Source organism: Apium graveolens, chromosome 7 (genome assembly GCF_009905375.1).
Source record: "Apium graveolens cultivar Ventura chromosome 7, ASM990537v1, whole genome shotgun sequence".
In the NCBI taxonomy this organism is placed as follows: domain Eukaryota; kingdom Viridiplantae; phylum Streptophyta; class Magnoliopsida; order Apiales; family Apiaceae; genus Apium; species Apium graveolens.
Window position 1 is genome coordinate 52,039,055 of NC_133653.1, and position 22,134 is coordinate 52,061,188.

The window sequence follows — 22,134 nt, forward strand, 5'->3', positions numbered from 1 at the left end:
TTATCGAATACCTTGCATGCTATGTGCTAGGTGCTATCTGATTAATATGTTATATGCCTATGTATTTATTGTTTGACTGTTTTGGTCATAACTTTCAATCCGTAAATCGGATTTGGGTGAAATGAAGGGTAGATAAGAGCTTATGAGGTCTATGTGACGATTAGAATAATATGAGATTGAGTATTGATAGATACTTGTGATGCTTAACAGAGTAAACGAGGCGTAGAAAAAGAAAGCAAGTGATCAGTAAATTGAACTGAAGCATAGGAAAAGAAAGTAAGTGATCAGTGAGTAGAAGCGAGGCATAGAAAAAGATGACAAGTGGTTGTTGAGAATAACACTTACACGAGTGCAAGTGAAGTTAGGAATCATTTGTGATAAGGTAAGTGTTCTGAAACTTTCTTGAGATATATTTTAAGTACCCTGATCAGTTCTTATTTTTTATTGGGAATGATTTAAATATATATCCGAGACATATCATATATTAACATGTGATAGTTGAGTTGCTTGACCCTAACCCTGATCATATAATTTGATACTTGAGTTGTAAGCCTTATTCCGTGTAAACTATCGATTGTTGATTTCCCAGATATTAAATCACAACAATGAAACAAAATTGCTTGAACATACAGAAACATATATATTATACAATGCGTTGGAATATCAAAGAGCTAAACCCTTTATAACCATTGAACCATTATTCATTTATTACATGTTTCTTCTATGGGCTTGAATCCATTCTTCATACATACCTTGATATACCTTGGTGATACACTAAAATTGCATTATGCTCTGAGACAAATGTATTATCAATGTTAGTTATGATTCTGCTTTATTGAATTACACTTCTTATCATATTGAATTATTTATTCTACAGTTAGAATGTTATTCTTATCGTAATGCAATTCTTTTCATATTGAATGATATACCTTGTGCATTTGTTATGTTATTCTACAGTTAAAAAGGAATGGTTTGTAGCAAAGATCCTCAGTCTAGTGTGTGAGCTAGGATTCTAGTTTGAGTTGGATCGAGCTAGCAGGAGCTTTATATTTTTTTTGAGTTATGTAAGCTTGTGAAAATAATTTCATTATCAGTTGTAAGTTAAATTAGTTGAGATCTGGTACGATGTAATAAAAGTTAAGGTTGTGGCTTGTTTTCATACTTAACCTGTTGCGATCTGTGATTGTGTAAAGAAGGGTCATTGTATTTAATATTTCATAAATAGGTTTATATTATGTGTGTGTGTTGTGAACCCCAAACTTCTCACCCGGGTTTGGAGGGATTCACATTAAAAATAGTGAATTGATTATATCTCAAATGGGTCTTAACTCTATTGACAAGGTTAGTGCACTTCTGAACTCAGGTTCCTGGGTTGTAATAACCCCCAAAATTTTCAACTTTTTGTAACCCTTGTTAATAGTGTTTTTGCTGAATGAGAAAACTTTTCATGCCACACTATGTAGGGGTTCTGTTATGGATATTATGAGATTTTATTAGTACTCTATACGGTATATGAGTGTATGTAAAGATCGTCAGAATCCAATTCCGAACACTTTGGTTTTTCCCGGAAATCCACTAGATACGGAGAGAATTGAGTATAAGGTAACAGGATAAACAGGATTTAAATTAAAGGATTATAATAGAGGATCATAAAAAGGAATATAATGTATTGAGAAAGTTTAAGGGAACCTAAGTAATAAGATCCCGGGTATGATCCTTCAAACGATAAATGAGAACGAAAGTTAAGCGAACCGTATAACAGATCAGCGGTCATTAGGCAAATAATTAGGGAGTTAATCAAAGGGATTAGAGAGAGTGATGTCACCCAACCAATGAGAAGAGGACAAGGAGGGAAGGATGACATCACCACATGACATGGGCATGACATGGGAAGGAAGGGGATGTGGTGGCTTTTTAACCACACAAAATCAAGGGCAACAAGGTAATTAACTAAATCAAACACAAAAACAAATCAACCAAGCCAAGCAAATTCATTCTTCATCAAAATCAAAAAGAAACCAAGGCATTGTTCTTGAGAGCTCTCGGCTTTTTACTATTGCAAAAGGCAAGAAAATTCAAAATCAAAGATCCAAGCTTCCTAAATTGGTGAGTTAATTTCCTAATCATCTTCATGCTTAGTTAGGGTTATATCATGAGTTTAATCCATCAATTCCTTCTCAATCTTCTTCATTTAATCAAAGAAGAAGACAATGAATAGTGTTTTCAAGTTTTTAACTTGAAATTTTTCTTGTTTTCCTTGAAGATCCAAGCATTCCTAAGACTTCTCAAGGCTTCCTAGCTCCTCCCACCACTTCAAGGAAGGTATATCATCTCCAAACCCTAGATTCCTATGTATTATAAGTTGATTTTGATTAGTAGGGTGATATTGTAGCTTGATGTTTGTGATTTAGAGTTTGGGATTGAAATGGTATTGAAATGGAATGGTAAATGTTGTTGTTTTGATTAAAAGAACTTAAGTATGGTTAAAGTTAAGCTTAGGCATAAGTATGAATGTTAAAATTGAATTGGTTGGGGTAGTTATGATGTGATAAGGATGGATGTTGGTTGTATGTTGGATTTGAGGTTGAATTGGGTTGGTTTTGAATGGTTTAAAATTGGGAAATCGCGTAAACATAGCCGTCATAACGTCCAATTTTCTTTGGACTGCTTTTGTGCATAACATTAGGACCCGAGAACCCCCTGCTAGACTATGACCATTTCCATGTTTAGATAGTTCGTGTTACGAGCTTCGTTTTGATATGTAGTTCGCTCGATTCCGATGCACGGTTTAGGAGAAACGACCGTTTCATGTAACGGCGTTTCGCGAACGAAACTTTTCCCCTCGCCTTACTTTGAAACATAGGTTAAAGACCAAAAAAGGTTAATTAATGTATGAAACATTTATGGTAAGTGTGTTAGGCAGTTGGTAAGACATTCGCGAAGGAATCGCCTTAAAACTCGTAAAGGTTAAATTATTAAAAATGGTGGAGCCGAGGGTACCCGAGTGACTTAAGCGAGTCAGTAAGCGCAAAACAAGCGTTAGAGTCTAAATTAGTTAAAGTATAGATTTACAAGTGACTTTGGTTTAATTCCAACTTACTTGTTGTTTATAGGTTACCAGACTCGTCCCGAGCCTTTTATCACCCCAAGTCGCTCAGGCAAGTTTTCTATCCGTTATACTGTTGTTGTGATGTATTTGTGTATATGCATGATCTTGCGTTAAATGTATATTTGTTATAGCAGATTCTTGCGTATATTGTAGCATGTTATATGGTACATATGCATGCCTGTTTCGTATTCTTGCCATATATATATCTGTTGGTTCAGTTGATAATACCTATACTAGAGGATAGCAGTATTTTGCATATACCTTTATTATAAGGACCCAAAAGGTGAAAACATTTTCTAAAACCGGGAGTCGAGGATCCCGAGTAGATTTTGTATATATGTATATATATACATATATATTTATATATATATATGGTTATAGTTTTCAAAACTATTACTCGAATAAGGTTTATTTGATAACTTTATTTTATTAAATGAATATTATTTGAATATTCATTCGAGGGCTTATGACTCTTTATATTATTTATTGAATATTATTTCGAATATTATTCGAGGGCTTATGACTCTTTTATATTATTATTGGATATTACTTGGATATTCATTTGAGGATGTGTGACTCCTTTATTTTATGAATGTTATTTATAATATTCATTCGAGGTATTATGACTCCGCTTATTACTACAATATATTCTTTATTTTATTAAAGAATATGGTGTCAATAATCAAACTTATTTTCGATTATTCAAATAAAGATAGTACTTTCGTATAAGTATATCTTTGGTTATTTAATACTCGTTTCAAGTATAAGTTTTAATACTTCTACTTCAATTATTTTTATAAAGATTATTCTTTATGGGAATATTATTTAAATAATAATATTCAGACATTTTCTAAATATACTGGGGACTGATTTACTTCATTAAATCAGCTTTACTCCAAACACTCTTTAAAGTGTTTTCGAGTCTTCAAAATGATTTTTAAAAGTTAGAGCGGATCCCAAAACTCATTTTTATATTTAAGATCTTCCTTTTTAAGGGGACTTGAATACTCGCTCAAAAATCTAGGGGATCCGGCTCTGTGGTGTATTTTATATTCGCAACAAGGTTGCAGTTTTGGTAAATAAATTGATTACTTACCCAACGTTCGGGAAGTAAGTCCATCTATTGAGTCGGCATAAGCAACATGGGCTCAGTGGGCGTCCATGATAGTGTAAGTGGCTCAGTGGGAGTCCATCAAATGCATAAGTGGCTGAGCGGCAGTCCAGCATAAGGTCCTATTGAGACCAGGGTGATGACCAGTGGGGAATTCGTCCATCTACTAGTAGAAAAGGTTACTTATTGGTATCTTTGCCTGATCAGCGAGATACCTGGTTTATGCCAAAATTCTTTTCCTTTCCCAAAATTTATTGGATGTTTCAAACTCTGTTCACACTTTACATGACAGAGGTTTTCAGGACATGTATAAGGAAGATGTATATATGTGGATATATATATATATATATATCAGAACTTAATGAAGTATATCATAACTTCATTTCCTTTAATAATATTTCAAAGGTTTAATCTATTCAAATCTTGTCTTGTAGTCTCATCTATGTGATGAACTGGTAAAAGCTCATTATACTTTGAACAGTGGTAGTTCAAGCAGCTTTTTAAATGATATAAGTATAGTGAAGTATTTGGTAACTTCATCCCTTGTTTTTACTTATATCTAGTAAGTAATTATCTTACGCATGATAAAAAATTCTAGTAAGTATCCCTTTAGATACTTATATTATTGTTATCACTATATATTATCTTGCGATCTGTAAGGCTCACTCTTGCTTTATTTCTTCATCACACAACAACAGTTAGGAAAGATGGCCAGACTCCAGCAGGTGGGAAGCGTCCCGCGTCTTCCCGATCATGTTGTAGCTGCTATAGCTGCAGATGTAGATCTATTGGTAGATCAGGCATTCTATTTTTGGGAATCAAATTATGTATAATTATAACTTGTGGCAGATAATGGCAATTAACTGTAAATTATCAAGTAATCATTTTGGGTTGTAATAACTTTTAAATTGTGGATTCAAAGACTTGTACTTATTTCAATTTCATCTCTGAGACTATAACGGGTTGTGGTGTGTGTTAGTGTGGGGTCACAGCATAAGGTTATTTATTATTAATTAAGTGAAGTGATATTATGGAAAGAAAGACCGTGACGACCCGGATCCCCGACCCCGGATCTGGGGGTGTTACAGAAATGGTATCAGAGCCAAGCGTTATAAACCTCAGAGATGATGCGACGATATAATAACAAACTCACAAAGATAATAAGAACTCTTGCCAAGTTCATGGTCGGACTACTTAAAGTAGTGCTGACAGTTAAAACCCTTACGGGAACCCTTATAAGTATCATGATAGTAACTTAGCTCGTTTAATGTGTAGGCGCCTGAGATAGAGTACCCTGAGATGTTCGAGCGAGAACATGATGAGGCACTGCTAGATGTTGAGGATCAGGAGGAGCCTGAGATGGAGGAGGATGAGGAGGACCCCTCAGAGGAGTCAGAGAGGGAGGTCATTGCTATTTCAGATGAGGAGGACCCCTCAGAGGAGTCAGAGATAGAGGTTATTGATATTCCAGATGAGGAGGACCCGGATGAGGTCCCAGTAGCTGAGGAGCGTGTTGGACCTATGGTAGTGTATGCTGGTACCCCATTACCCACACTTCCGGTGGTCAGAGCCCCTACCCCTCCACCACTATCCTGGATTCCCGATGATGACAGCTCAGAGACCCATACTTCCGAGCCTAGGCAGACCGAAGAGGCACCCTCAGCGGCTCCGAATTCACCACCTCTTGACCCTGCCCACAGGCAGTCTTCGTTAGCTCATGGATATGTTCAGGATATTCTGAGGACCCGAGTGGCTGTTGCCGAGGGCCGACTAGATGAGGCCAGGAGGGAGTTGGATGCAGAGAGGGCGGGTAGGCGTACCCGAGCTTATGAGACTAGGGCTTCTATACCCCGATCCTTGAGGAGGGAGCTTACGGGGATAGAGCAAACATCCCGAGCGAGGCTCAGATCGCTCCAGGGGGACAGGCATGGTAGGATCTCCAGGTGGAAGGCCGACTATATCTTCCGTCGTGCGATGGAAAGGGTATGGGAGCTGACCCGCTCCGGTGTGTGATTCAGGATTGACGATGGAATAGTCTAGTTGTCTAGTTAGTCGAGGCCTTAGTAAGAGCCAATTTTCCGGGATAGTTAACTTATATATAGCATCCTTTTTTCTGACTAGACAGATAGACTCTTGTGTATCACTTTTGGGACAGATGACTGTAGCACTGTTGTACTTTTGACCAGATCAAACTATGTATTTCTCGCATTATGTATATATTTGTTTCCTTTCGGTTCAGTTCCATAGTGACGGGATCACTGTTTTTATCATTATTATTACTGCACTTCGTATTAGAACTTTCTTAAAATAATAGAATTGCGATATACGTTCTCCCCATTATGAAGTTGTGCAAGGCACAATGTTGTATATGATTGTGACCTAACGTTGAATTTCCCAATAATTTTTTTTATTATCAGAATCATGCCGCCAAGAAAGATTGGAACTAGGGCGAACCCTCGATCTGAGGACCAGGGAAGCCATAACCAGGATGATAGGAACCAGGAACACAGTGAAGAGGAAGATGAGGATTATGTGGAACAGGATGACTCCCTGTATGAAGAGGAAGAGGAAACATATGATGTTGAGGGATTTGAGATAGAGGCTGAAGAAGGAGAAACCGAGGTTGAGCAACCAGTACCAAACCCAGGCATGGATCGTATGGGCCAGTTCATGCAACTCCTGAGGCAGAATTTGGAACGTCAACCCAACCCACCCCCTCAAGGAAATAATAATAATGTGGCAAACTCTTTCAGGGCTTTTAAGTCCCTTAAGCCCCCTGAGTTCCACGGATCAGCCGACCCAGTTGAGGCAAGGGCATGGTTAAAGGAAATGGAAAAATCCTTTGAGATCTTGAGTACCGATGAGGCACAGAAAACTGTATTTGCTACCTACCTTCTGAATGGAGAAGCTAACTACTGGTGGGAGGCCATGAAACACATGGAGGCAGATGCTATTATAACCTGGGAGAGATTTAGTCAGTTATTTCTGGGAAAGTATTTCCCGAGGTTTATGGAAAACCAGATGGAGCTCAAGTTCTTGGAGCTAAAGCAGAATAACTTGTCTATAGCAGAGTACGAAGCGAAATTTACTAAGTTATCAAGGTTTGTGCCGGAGTTTGTGAGCACCGCGGAAAAGAAAGCTAGGAGGTTTCAGCAGGGACTGAAACTGTGGATTCAGAATAGGGTGGCAATCCTTGAGCTTACGGACTATGCCACTCTGGTGCAAAAGGCAACGATTGTAGAAGTCGGAAGTGAACAGATGCAGAAGGAAAGAGAGAATAAAGGAATAAAGAGGAAAAGTATGAGCATGGGTGGAGGTTCCGCAGGAAGGAGCTTCCCAACTAGATTTAATCGAGGAGCAGTGTCCCTACCAGGAAGGAACACTGGGTTTAAGTGGCCAATGAGTGTGAGTGTGAGCCAGGGCGGCCAGAAATCAAGAATGTCCTATTCCAACCAGTCTCGACCCCCATTGCCAGCCTGTAATATATGTGGAAGGAATCATACTGGGGAGTGTAAAGGAAAGCCAGTAACCTGCTTTAAGTGCGGTCGGGAAGGCCACTATTCAACTAAGTGCCCATCATCAACCCCTGCCGTCATTCCAACCACCACTTGTCATCAGTGTGGACGCCCAGGTCATTGGAAGAGGGAATGCCCAATGAACAAACCAGCAGCTTCGGGAGCAAGCAGGGCTGCTTCTAATAAGCCACCTACCGCGAGGACTTTCAACATGACAGTCCAGGATGCTATGAAAGATTCAGATGTGATAGCAGGTACCCTTTCTCTAAATTCAGTCAGTGCAAATGTTTTATTTGATTCGGGAGCAACTAAATCTTTTATATCAAAGGACTTTGCGCGTAAGTTAAGACTTAAGGCTGAACCCTTGATAGAACCCTTGCAAGTAGAAATAGCCAATCATGATATTATTCCTGTTAACCAGATTCACCCCGCCTGTGAGATAGGCATAGGGGAGCAATCTTTTAGGGGGTGTTTGGTTCAACAGTATTGGGTATAAGGTATGGGGTTGGAATGGATAAAACCCATACCTTGTGTTTGGTTGAGTATTTTTAATTTTAAAAACTATTTCTCTAACCCATGACGTATAGGGTTTAGAAACCCATGTACAAAGGTGGGTATGGGCCATATCAAACCTTCAGGAATCATTTATCACACACGTCACTTTTTACCCTCGCTTTTTATTTCCCGGGCTCTACTCACATCTTCCCGCGGCCTTCTTCTTCTCGCAGCCTCAATTTCTTCTTCCCATCTTCTGCTTCAGGTACGTTAATTTCTAATTTCTCCAGTAATCTGATAATTTTGCCTTTATCAATAATCAAGAAGGCATATATAATTCAATAATCAAGAATCAAGAATGTATATACATATATATGAATCGTAACTCAGATGTATGTATATATATGTAATTGTTATGTGCATATATTTTTATAAGTATTATGTATGTATTCTATCTTATCACTTATGTATTTTTTTATGTAAGTTTGATTTATAAATTTGTGAGTAATTTTATACAGAAATGGATGAATCTGGACTATCATTGTTAAAGAAGAGGAGGAGAAGACAAAATGAACTACTTATGACTTTATTAGTTATTATTAATAATATGATAATCATGTATTTGGTATTGCGTACAATTGGTGTGTCTATGCATAGAATACATCAAAGTAGAGATAAAAAACGTCACAGACTAGAAAATCTGAATGAATTGATCACATATAGTGATGTTGCTTGTAAAAGCCAATTACGTATGAACAGATAAACTTTTTTTGTACTTTGTGAGATGGTTAGAGATATTGGGGGATTGAGAAGTACTCGGAATATGAGTTTAGAGGATATAGTGGCTATATTTTTGTACACATTGGCTCATCACAAAAAAAATAGGACAGTTGGAACATATTTTCTTAGAAGCGGAGAAAGTGTGAGCAGACAATTTAATTTGTACCTTCTTGCGGTTCTTAAGCTACATCAACATTCGCTGAAAAAGCCTGCCCCAATAACAAAGGATTGCAAGTCAAATAGATGGAAATCCTTCAAGGTACATGTTGGAATATATAATTTACTTATTTAATTAAATAATTAACTTTAATGATTTGTATGTGGGTATAAAAGATTACATTTTAATTTTGTAGAATTGCTTAGGAGCTCTAGATGGTACCTTTGTTAGCGCTCATGTAAAAAATGAGGAGAAGGGACGATATCGAACACGAAAAGGCAATCTTGCAATGAATGTCGTAGGTGTATGTACACCAAATATGGAATTTATATTTGTCTTACCTGGATGGGAAGGTTCCGCACATGATGGTCGTGTTCTACGAGATGCAATATCTAGGCCTAACGGTCTGAAGGTGCCTCAAGGTAATAAAAATAACTAAAATAATAAATCTAGTGAGTCTATCAAGATTCATACTAAAAATTTATTCTTTTTATTTTATTCAGGTTGTTACTATTTAGCAGATGCGGGTTACACAAATTGTGAGGGGTTTCTTACACCTTTTAGGGGGCACCATTACCACTTGAAAGTATGGGAAGATCGACAACCAGCAAGTGCAGAGGAATATTTTAATATGAGACACTCCAAAGCAAGGAATGTAATTGAAAGAAGTTTTGGCTTATTGAAGGGAAGATGGGGAATTTTAAGAAGCCCTTCCTTTTTTCCAATCCGAACCCAAGCTCGTATAGTAACGGCGTGTGCTTTATTACATAATTTGATTCGCAAACACATGCCCACAAATCTTGAGGTTGATGATGATTCAGATGACACTGATAGTGATAGACATAACGATAGTGAGGGAGATAGTAGTGATGAAGAAATTGAATACATTACCCTTGTTCAGTCATCTAATGCATGGACTACTTTCAGAAATGACTTAGCACAAACTCTATTTAATACTTGGAGAGCTAGTTAGGGATGCATTATCTTTGTTATATACTTCAGTCATTTGTACATTTGGAGAGCTACTTAGGGTTGCATTATTTTTGAAAATTTTATCTTTTGGAGTTTAATAAAAGTATTTTTTTTTGATAATTTATTGGCCCTTAATATGTATATTTTGTTATATATCATGTCTCAGTTTTATTTAGGATGGATGCAAGCAGTCAGAGTTCAAATAGTGGAAGGGGGAGGAACAAGCATTTTTGGAAAAAAAAGGAAGAAGAAGCTTTAATTAATTGTTTGCTGGATATGAGTACTGACCAACAATGGAAAGGAGAAGGAGGCTTTAAAAATGGCTATCTGAATCACTTGGAGCTTATGTTGAACATCAAATTTCCTGGTTGTGCTTTGAAAGCTATTCCCCACATTGAATCAAAAGTTAAATGGTTCAAACATAAGTATGCTGTTATTTGTGAAATGGTAAATAGAACTTCTGGATTTCAGTGGGATGATCAAACAAAAATGATTGTTTGTGAGAGACAAGCTTATGATGATTTTTGCAAGGTAAATGAAATGCCACTTAATTTATTAATCATTGAAATATTTATATCATTGTTACTAATGCACGTATTTTTTAGAATCATCCCAAAGCTGGAGGATTGTGGAGGACTCCTTTCCCTTATATTGATAGGTTAGATCTAATTTTTGGTGTTGATAGAGCCAACGGTACTGCATCTGAATTGCCAGAGGACTCTATACATAATCTCGAGGAGACTGTGAATCTGGACATTGATTATAGTGACGACGATTCTCCATTACAAGCCCCTGCCAAAAAAATTAAGAAAGAAAAGGTTCCAAAAAGCTGTGAGAAAAAGAAACCTACTCGTTCTATAGATTTAACATCCAATCAAATGGCTAGTGAATTTACAGGTTTTATGAAGGATATGAGCAGTCATTTGGCAACGATTGCGAAAACAATGTATGCCACTCAGGAATGTGAAACAGAGGTTGTCGAGCAAAAAAAAAGGTTATTAACTGAGATTGCTAGTTTACCTGGTATTACCCAAGCTGAAGCAATTAGAGCTGCAAGTTTGTTTTCGTCAAATCCAAACCAGATGGATGTTTTCTTTTCAAGTCCAAATGATGCCTGGAAGAAAGAAGTGGTGCTTGACATAATTAGTCGTAATCGTTAAGTTGGATTTTTTATTTTCATTTGAATTTAATACTTAGCATCTTGGATTTTGATTTTCTTTTGAAACCAGTACTTTAGTTGTATTTCAATTTTAATTATGAATTGGATTGTAATGCTCATTTCAGACAAATCAGTTGTTGTTTTTTTGCTTCTGTTTGTTATGATGTTTTTTGGAAGTTTGGCTGTCAAAATACTAAGTAGGTTCACTCTATTTGCTCTTTTTGTTTACATTTTTTTGTTTATTTTGTAAGATGCTGCATGATTATTCAGAAATTGTGAAGATAGATAGTGTTAAACCTGGTCCTCTAATTTGTATTTTGAACATTTGGGAAAAGACTGTGTATTGTTGTGGGTAGTGAGGATAAACAGTACTTTGATTGTTTGTGTTCTTTTTGCAATTAACTTGTATTTCTCTCATTAATTTCTTTATAGAAACTTGTGCTGACCCATGTTTCTGTTTGGTTTCTGAAAAAATGGAGGAGACAATGTTGACCTCACCTTCACCTTTATGATGTCTATGTGAATCTCCTTTAGTGTTTACTGTTTATATCTGTATGCTTCTTTACCTTTGTTGGATTCAATTGATTTTATTCGAGATTTCATTTTACTTTTGGCTTTGGCGAAGTCTGTTTTTTTTGTATGTTTGCTTACAATCCTTTCATTGTTATTTTGTCAGATTCATTTGTCTTCTTAAACATTAATGCATGTAGATTGAGTCATACACCCAGTAGTCAGTATCCATTTCCATAAGCTTATAACCTATCTTAATTTTGTGATCAACTTTAGCTTTATAATCTTATATCTTTTACTTTCTGATATTTAGTGTTCTGCTCTTGTCGAATCTACTTCTTTTTATCACCACATTAGTGTGGGAAATGTAGATTTCTTTTTGGGTGACAAATGAATTCGACAACTTGAATTTAACGTCCCTTTAAATTCCGATAAGGCTATAGTTCTCTTAACAATGTGCTATGTTTGTCTAGATCATTTTTATTTCTTGATTCCCACGACTTTATTAACTGAACACAATGTAAGGGTATCATTCCCATTCTATTTTTGAACCAAACAAGATATATCAAGTATTAAATTCCAAACCCATACCAGTTTAACCCGATTCCTCATTCCAACCCTATACCATCCCGCGAACCAAACGACCCCTTAGTGTTGATCTGATTCCTTTTAAATTAGAGGAGTTTGATGTAATTTTGAGAATGGACTGGCTATCTAGCAATGATGCTCAGATAGACTGTAAAGGGAAGAAAGTTAAGTTAAATGTCCCAGGGAAGAAAGAAGTTATATTTAGAGGAAAGAGGCAGACGCAGAAATTTTTGACCATGGCCCATGCCAAAAGGATGCTACGAAAAGGAAGTGAGGCCTACCTAGCCTATGTGGTGGACACGCAGAAGGAGGTGCCTAACTTACAAGATATTCCAGTAGTCAACGAATTTGAAGATGTATTCCCACAAGACCTTCCGGGATTACCACCCGATAGAGTGATTGAATTTGCTATTGAGTTGGCCCCAGGGACGGCGCCAGTTTCAAAAGCACCTTACTGGTTAGCCCCGTTAGAAATGAAGGAATTAGCTATCCAATTGCAGGAACTCTTGGATAAGGGTATGATAAGACCCAGTGTGTCTCCATGGGGAGCACCAGTTTTATTTGTTAAGAAGAAAGATGGGAGCATGAGGCTGTGCATAGACTATCGAGAGTTGAACAAGCTAACCATAAAGAACAGGTACCCATTACCTAGAATAGATGATCTGTTCGACCAGCTAAAGGATGCTGTTTATTTTTTCAAGATCGACCTGAGAACTGGATATCACCAACTAAAGATTAAACCCGAAGATATTTCCAAGACAGCGTTCCGTACCAGGTATGGGCATTATGAGTTCTTGGTAATGTCCTTTGGATTAACCAACGCCCCAGCGGCTTTCATGGATTTAATGAATAGAGTATTTAAGAAGTACTTGGACAAATGTGTGATAGTTTTTATCGATGATATTTTGATCTACTCAAGGACTGAGACAGAACATGCAGAGCATTTGAGGATAGCTCTAGGAATACTCAGAGAGGAACAGTTATATGCCAAATTCTCGAAGTGTGAATTCTGGCGGAATGAAGTACAGTTTTTAGGACATGTGATCAATAAAGAAGGAGTATTGGTCGACCCCTCCAAGATAGAGGCGGTCTCAAATTGGGAAAGGCCAACCACACCCACAGAGCTAAGGAGTTTTATAGGATTGGCTGGCTACTATCGTAGATTTGTACAGGACTTTGCGAAGATCGCAGCCCCTTTGACACGACTTACTCGTAAGACAGAGAAGTTTGAATGGACGGAGAAATGCGAGAACAGTTTTCAGGAATTAAAGAAAAGGTTGATAACGGCTCCGGTATTGGCATTGCCGGACGGAAAAGGAGATTTTGTGATATATAGTGATGCGTCGCACAAAGGATTGGTAAAGTGATTGCGTATGCGTCGAGGCAATTGAAGGAATACAAGGTTAGATATCCTACTCATGACCTTGAGCTCGCGGCAATAGTATTTGCCTTAAAAATTTGGAGGCACTACTTGTATGGAGAGAAGTGCGAGATTTTCACAGACCATAAGAGCCTCAAGTACATATTTACGCAGAAAGAGCTCAACATGCGCCAGAGGAGATGGTTAGAACTAATCAAGGACTATGATTGTGAGATTCTTTATCATCCAGGGAAAGCCAATGTGGTGGCTGATGCCCTTAGTAGAAAGGAAAGACTCAGAATGATAACGACTTCGGAAGAATTGATAAGGGATTTTGAGAAAATGGAAATAGAAGTAAAGGTAACCGGAACCGGAACTGAAAAGCTTTTTGAGATCTCAATGCAGCCAGAGTTATTGGAAAAGATCAGATTGTGCCAGGAGAAAATAATGAATGAAGGTAGAGAGTCAATGACTGGAGAGGAGATCCATACTGAGAAAGATGATAAAGGGATAATGAGGTACTCCTACCGGATTTGGGTTCCGAATGTTCAAGAGCTTAAAGATGAGATATTGGATGAAAGCCATAGTTCAAGGTATTCCATTCACCCGGGAAGTACCAAGATGTATAGGGATTTGAAGGAATATTACTGGTGGCCCAACATGAAGAGGGACGTAGCAGAATGGGTAAACAAATGTTTGACTTGCCAAAGAGTAAAGGCAGAGCACCAGAGACCCAGTGGACTCTTACGACCCCTGGAGATTCCCGAATGGAAATGGGAACAGATAGCGATGGATTTTGTTGTAGGCTTGCCAAGGACGAAGGCCAATCATGACGCCATATGGGTAATTATAGACCGACTGACAAAGTTAGCTCATTTCATTCCTATTAATGAGAGATACACAGTCGATAGACTGGTGGACATTTACCTTAAGGAAATAGTGACGCGACATGGAGTCCCAGCGTCCATTGTCTCAGACCGAGACCCCAGGTTCAACTCCAGATTTTGGAGGAGCTTTCAGGAATGTGCGGGGACCAAGTTAAATATGAGTACCGCGTACCATCCCCAGATGGATGGGCAGAGTGAAAGGACCATCCAGACACTATAGGATATGTTGAGAGTCTGTGCAATAGACTTTAAAGGGAGTTGGGATGATCACTTGCCGTTGATCGAGTTTTCTTATAACAATAGCTTTCATGCTAGCATCGGAATGCCGCCTTATGAGGCCCTGTACGGAAGAAGGTGTCGATCTCCCTTATACTAGGATGAAGTAGGAGAGCGGAAGATGCTCGGACCCGAAGTGGTCCAAAGGACCAAAGATATAGTGGATCTTATCAGAGAGCGACTTGTAGCAGCCCAAGACAGACAGAAAAAATATGCAGACCTAGCCCGAAAGGACAAGGAATACGAAGTAGGGGACTTAGTACTGCTGAAAGTATCCCCTTGGAAGGGATTAATGAGGTTCGGAAAGAAAGGAAAACTAAGCCCAAGATACATTGGACCTTTTGAGATATTATGACGGATTGGAAAGTTAGCTTACGAGCTAGCCTTACCCCCTAATTTGCAACAAGTTCATAATGTGTTCCATGTGTCAATGCTAAGGAAGTATCATCGGGATGCCAGACACATTGTGGAGTACGAGCAGGTGGATATGCAGCCAGATCTAACTTACGTGGAGAAGCCAGTAAGGATTATAGATAAGAAGGAGCAGGTGCTTCGGAACAAAGTAATCAAGCTAGTCAGAGTACTATGGCAGAATCATAATGTGGAAGAATCAACTTGGGAACTAGAGAGCACAATGCTAGAAAAGTACCCCCATTTGTTTTCGGTTTGATTCCGGGACGGAATCCTTTTAAGGAGGGGAGACTGTAATAACCCCCAAAATTTTCAACTTTTTGTAACCCTTGTGAATAGTGTTTTTGCTGAATGAGAAAACTTTTCATGCCACACTATGTAGGGGTTCTGTTATGGATATTATGAGATTTTATTAGTACTCTATACGGTATATGAGTGTATGTAAAGATCGTCAGAATCCAATTCCGAACACTTTGGTTTTTCCCGGAAATCCACTAGATACGGAGAGAATTGAGTATAAGGTAACAGGATAAAAATGATTTATATTAAAGGATTATAATAGAGGATCATAAAAAGGAATATAATGTATTGAGAAAGGTTAAGGGAACCTAAGTAATAAGATCCCGGGTATGATCCTTCAAACAATAAACGAGAATGAAAGTTAAGCGAACCGTATAACAGGTCAGCGATCATTAGGCAAATAATTAGGGAGTTAATCAAAGGGATTAGAGAGAGTGATGTCACCCAACCAATGAGAAGAGGACAAGGAGGGAAGGATGACATCACCACATGACATGGGCATGACATGGGAAGGAAGGGGATGTGGTGGCTTTTTAACCACACAAAATCAAGGGCAACAAGGTAATTAACTAAATCAAACACAAAAACAAATCAACCAAGCCAAGCAAATTCATTCTTCATCAAAATCAAAAAGAAACCAAGGCATTGTTCTTGAGAGCTCTCGGCTTTTTACTATTGCAAAATGCAAGAAAATTCAAAATCAAAGATCCAAGCTTCCTAAATTGGTGAGTTAATTCCCTAATCATCTTCATGCTTAGTTAGGGCTATATCATGAGTTTAAGCCATCAATTCCTTCTCAATCTTCTTCATTTAATCAAAGAAGAAGACAATGAATAGTGTTTTCAAGTTTTTAACTTGAAATTTTTCTTGTTTTCCTTGAAGATCCAAGCATTCCTAAGACTTCTCAAGGCTTCTTAAGGCTTCCTAGCTCCTCCCACCACTTCAAGGAAGGTATATCATCTCCAAACCCTAGATTCCTATGTATTATAAGATGATTTTGATTAGTAGGGTGATATTGTAGCTTGATGTTTGTGATTTAGAGTTCGGGATTGAAATGGTATTGAAATGGAATGGTAAATGTTGTTGTTTTGATTAAAAGAACTTAAGTATGGTTAAAGTTAAGCTTAGGCATAATTATGAATGTTAAAATTGAATTGGTTGGGGTTGTTATGATGTGATAAGGATGGATGTTGGTTTTATGTTGGATTTGAGGTTGAATTGGGTTGGTTTTGAATGGTTTAAAATTAGGAAATCGCGTAAATATAGCCGTCGTAACGTCCGATTTTCTTTGGACTGCTTTGGTGCATAACATTAGGACCCGAGAACCCCCTGCTAGATTATGACCATTGCCATGTTTAGATAGTTTGTGTTACGAGCTTCGTTTTGATATGTAGTTCGTTCGATTCCGATGCACGATTTAGGAGAAACGACCGTTTCATGTAACGGCGTTTCGCGAACGAAACTTTTCCCCTCGCCTTACTTTGAAACATAGGTTAAAGACCAAAAAGGGTTAATTAATGTATGAAACATTTATGGTAAGTGTGTTAGGCAGTTGGTAAGACACTCGCAAAGGAATCGCCTTAAAACTCGTAAAGGTTAAATTATTAAAAATGGTGGAGCCGAGGGTACCCGAGTGACTTAAGCGAGTCAGTAAGCGCAAAACAAGCGTTAGAGTCTAAGTTAGTTAAAGTATAGATTTACAAGTGACTTTGGTTTAATTCCAACTTACTTGTTGTTTATAGGTTACCAGACTCGTGCCGAGCCTTTTATCACCCCAAGTCGCTCAGGCAAGTTTTCTATCCGTTATACTGTTGTTGTGATGTATTTGTGTATATGCATGATCTTGCGTTAAATGCATATTTGTTATAGCAGATTCTTGCGATATATTGTAGCATGTTATATGGTACATATGCATGCCTGTTTCGTATTCTTGCCATATATATATCTGTTGGTTCAGTTGATAATACATATGCTAGAGGATAGCAGTATTTTGCATATACCCTTATTATAAGGACCCAAAAGGCGAAAACATTTTCTAAAACCGGGAGTCGAGGATCCCGAGTAGATTTTGTATATATGTATATATATACATATATATTTATATATATATATATGGTTATAGTTTTCAAAACTATTAATCGAATAAGGTTAATTCGATAACTTTATTTTATTAAATGAATATTATTTGAATATTCATTCGAGGGCTTTTGACTCTTTATATTATTTATTGAATATTATTTCGAATATTATTCGAGGGCTTATGACTCTTTTATATTATTATTGCATATTACTTGGATATTCATTTGAGGATGTGTGACTCCTTTATTTTATGAATGTTATTTATAATATTCATTCGAGGTATTATGACTCCGCTTATTACTGCAATATATTCTTTATTTTATTAAAGAATATGGTGTCAATAATCAAACTTATTTTCGATTATTCAAATAAAGATAGTACTTTCGTATAAGTATATCTTTGGTTATTTAATACTCGTTTCAAGTATAAGTTTTAATACTTCTACTTCAATTATTTTTATAATGATTATTCTTTATGGGAATATTATTTAAATAATAATATTCAGACATTTTCTAAATATACCGGGGACTGATTTACTTCATTAAATCAGCTTTACTCCAAACACTCTTTAAAGTGTTTTCGAGTCTTCAAAATGATTTTTAAAAGTTAGAGCGGATCCCAAAACTCATTTTTATATTTAAGATCTTCCTTTTTAAGGGGACTTGAATACTCGCTCAAAAATCTAGGGGATCCGGCTCTGTGGTGTATTTTATATTCGCAACAAGGTTGCAGTTTTGGTAAATAAATTGATTACTTACCCAATGTTCGGGAAGTAAGTCCATCTATTGAGTCGGCATAAGCAATATGGGCTCAGTGGGCGTCCATGATAGTGTAAGTGGCTCAGTGGGAGTCCATCAAATGCATAAGTGGCTGAGTGGCAGTCCAGCATAAGGTCCTATTGAGACCAGGGTGATGACCAGTGGGGAATTCGTCCATCTACTAGTAGAAAAGGTTACTTATTGGTATCTTTGCCTGATCAGCGAGATACCTGGTTTATGCCAAAAAAATTTTCCTTTCCCAAAATTTATTGGATGTTTCAAACTCTGTTCATACTTTACATGACAGAGGTTTTCAGGAAATGTATAAAGAAGATGTATATATGTGGATATATATATAAATATATATCAGAACTTAATGAAGTATATCATAACTTCATTTCCTTTAATAATATTTCAAAGGTTTAATCTATTCAAATCTTGTCTTGTAGTCTCATCTATGTGATGAACTGGTAAAAGCTCATTATACTTTGAACAGTGGTAGTTCAAGCAGCTTTTTAAATGATATAAGTATAGTGAAGTATTTGGTAACTTCATCCCTTATTTTTACTTATATCTAGTAAGTAATTATCTTACGCATGATAAAAGATTCTAGTAAGTATCCCTTTAGATACTTATATTATTGTTATCACTATATATTATCTTGCGAGCTGTAAGGCTCACTCTTGATTTATTTCTTCATCACACAACAACAGTTAGGAAAGATGGCCAGACTCCAGCAGATCCAGCGCAAGCGCGTGGGAAGCGTCCCGCGTCTTCCCGATGATGTTGTAGCTGCTATAGCTGCAGAGGTAGATCTATTGGTAGATCAGGCATTCTATTTTTGAGAATCAAATTATGTATAATTATAACTTGTGGCAGATAATGGCAATTAACTGTAAATTATCAAGTAATCATTTTGGGTTGTAATAACTTTTAAATTGTGGATTCAAAGACTTGTACTTATTTCAATTTCATCTCTGAGACTATAACGGGTTGTGGTGTGTGTTAGTGTGGGGTCACATCATAAGGTTATTTATTATTAATTAAGTGAAGTGATATTATGGAAAGAAAGACCGTGACGACCCGGATCCCCGACCCCGGATCTGGGGGTGTTACATGGGTATTGCCAGTCCCCAGCAACAGAATTCATCATATTGACCCGGGGTTACAGAACATGATTAATAATTTCAATCTTTCACCTTTTGATCTAAATAAAGAGGATAAAATTCTCTGGAACAATATTGATATTCAAAGAGTGAAATCATGGCATATTTGGGATACAACCAGATTCAAACTTCCAAAGGTCTCTTGGTATCATTTGGTTTAGAACAAACTCTGGGTTAATCGATATGCATATCATCTTTGGCTCATTTGCCTTGGTAGAATATCCACATTGCACAGATTGACCAATTTCAAAATTCATATCATACCTAGCTACTTTCTCTGTGTTGGTGGCACTGAAACATGTGATCATCCTTTCAATAACTGCACCTATAGTAGTTTTGTTCTTTATGCTCATTCTTTAAAATTGCACCTTCCATCTCTTGGACACACATATTCAACAACACTCTAGTCTTGGGGAAGCATTACTTTTAAACCCCACCAACTCCTGGGTTTGCTAGCTCTTCAAGTAGCTTGTATCACTTGTGGAGGGAATGAAATGCTCGAAAACACAACAAGGGATCCGTTGGTCCTCGAACGCCGTTGAGCTGCATGTTAACTGATGTCCGAGCCAAGGTCCTGGGTTCTACATGGGTATTAAGATTAGATTGCATTAGGCACTTTAATGATTGGCTTAGTTTTTTGTAACCTTCTTTTGCTTTCTATTATCAATCTGTCCTATGCAGATTGCTTATAGATAGTTCTCTATGTGGCATGTCACATAGCATGGGTTAATCCCCTTGTGTATTACTTGTTCTCTCTTTATATATATATACACACATATATATATATATATATATATCAATTTAGCAAAAAAAATGTGTTTAGATATGTATTTATAGGGTATGAATATCATTTTTTTTTGTTTTTATATTGATTTTTATATCCATTTCATTGATTATTGATGGGTATATGTTTTTAGAAAAGAGGTGAATCGCACTATTATTTTTCTGCCGTTATTATATTCCTTAATCTATTGTTTTACATTTGATATGCCTAATGGATAAGTACTAATGCAATAGATTTTTTTTGTCAACTTTAGGTGAATTAATTTCAAAATGGGCAAGAGACGACGATTTTGAATCTCACAAACTTTGTAGCATAGTAAGAATGATGTTAGAAAGGATGGAACTTCATACATAAAATATGTCCACATTCAGTGTTTCCTGTTTCTCACCATCCATTTCATTTGTATCATGTCCAGTAAACTTGTAGTCTAACCCTTAATAAAGTCTTGATATAAAGAAACATGAGACATGATAAAGTTGTTTATTTTGAATATGAGTTATAAATGTTGAATGTTGTTTAAGACATAATAAACAATCATATTTTATGTTAATAATTATAAATGTTCATGAATGTTTGTGCAACATTTGATATTCTCTTTATTGTGTTTAAGTATAAAAATATATGGTCTTCTCTATATGTATGGGCTGGAGTTTTCTATCAATAGTGAATTGAGGTGTTTTTTGTGGTGGGATGTCAAAGTCTAAGTTGAACACTTGTCACATGCTTGTCTTTAAATCACAGTCATACAAAGGTCCCTTTTATCACTTGCATTTAACATATAAACTTTTCATGTATATTGGTATTGACCATAATTTTGGTGTCATTTTGTTGTATATTTTGAGGTTTCTATCATTTGCAGATACATCACTGTACCATTGGCCGATATACCGAAGGAACTATAACGTCCAATTTTTTTAGGTACGGTCCATATCTTTAACTGAATTAAAATATTATTTCCCATTAGAAACTTGATTTGGAAGGACCATAGTTATTGTCTTAATGATATGGTTATGTGGGATATATGGTGAGTCTACAGGTTATATTTTTGTATTAGTAATGATTTTCAACAATTATATGGGAGTAGAAACTATTACAAATATAGATACATATGCCACTTTAGTGCTTTTTTAAATAAATCTTTCCAAAAAATTTGTTTGTGTACCTACCAAAATATTTCATTAGAAGCATGAAAGACCGAGCTTATTAGTATGAAAGACCACGTTGTTGAGGATGGTATATATCTCTACTCTATCAAGTACATAAAAGTTATTTCCGTCAAGGTCCCAAACGATTTGATAGGAAAAACCATTTTGGTAAACAAGACCAACCACCACAATTCCCATCATGTCAACACACTAAAAGAAAACAAGGTTACATACAACTGGTTTAAATTTGACCAGGGTTAAATTCGACCGCAGACGGTCAATTTCTTTGGATACGGCTAAATTTGACCGGCCTCGGTCGAATTCAAACGGTCGTATTTAAATAGTCGTATTTACAACCAATTTTAATCAAATACGGTTGAAATTAAAACGGTCGAAATGAAAACCGTCAAATTTAGCCCCTTAATTCGACCGAATTTTTTCAGTCGAATTTAGCCCTAATATAAAAGTGGAGGGAATTTTCCCACAAAGTAAGTTAATTTGAAATCATAAAATCAAAACATCAATTTAAGAATAAACACTAGTTAGATATACTAGTTAAACTGATATTTGAC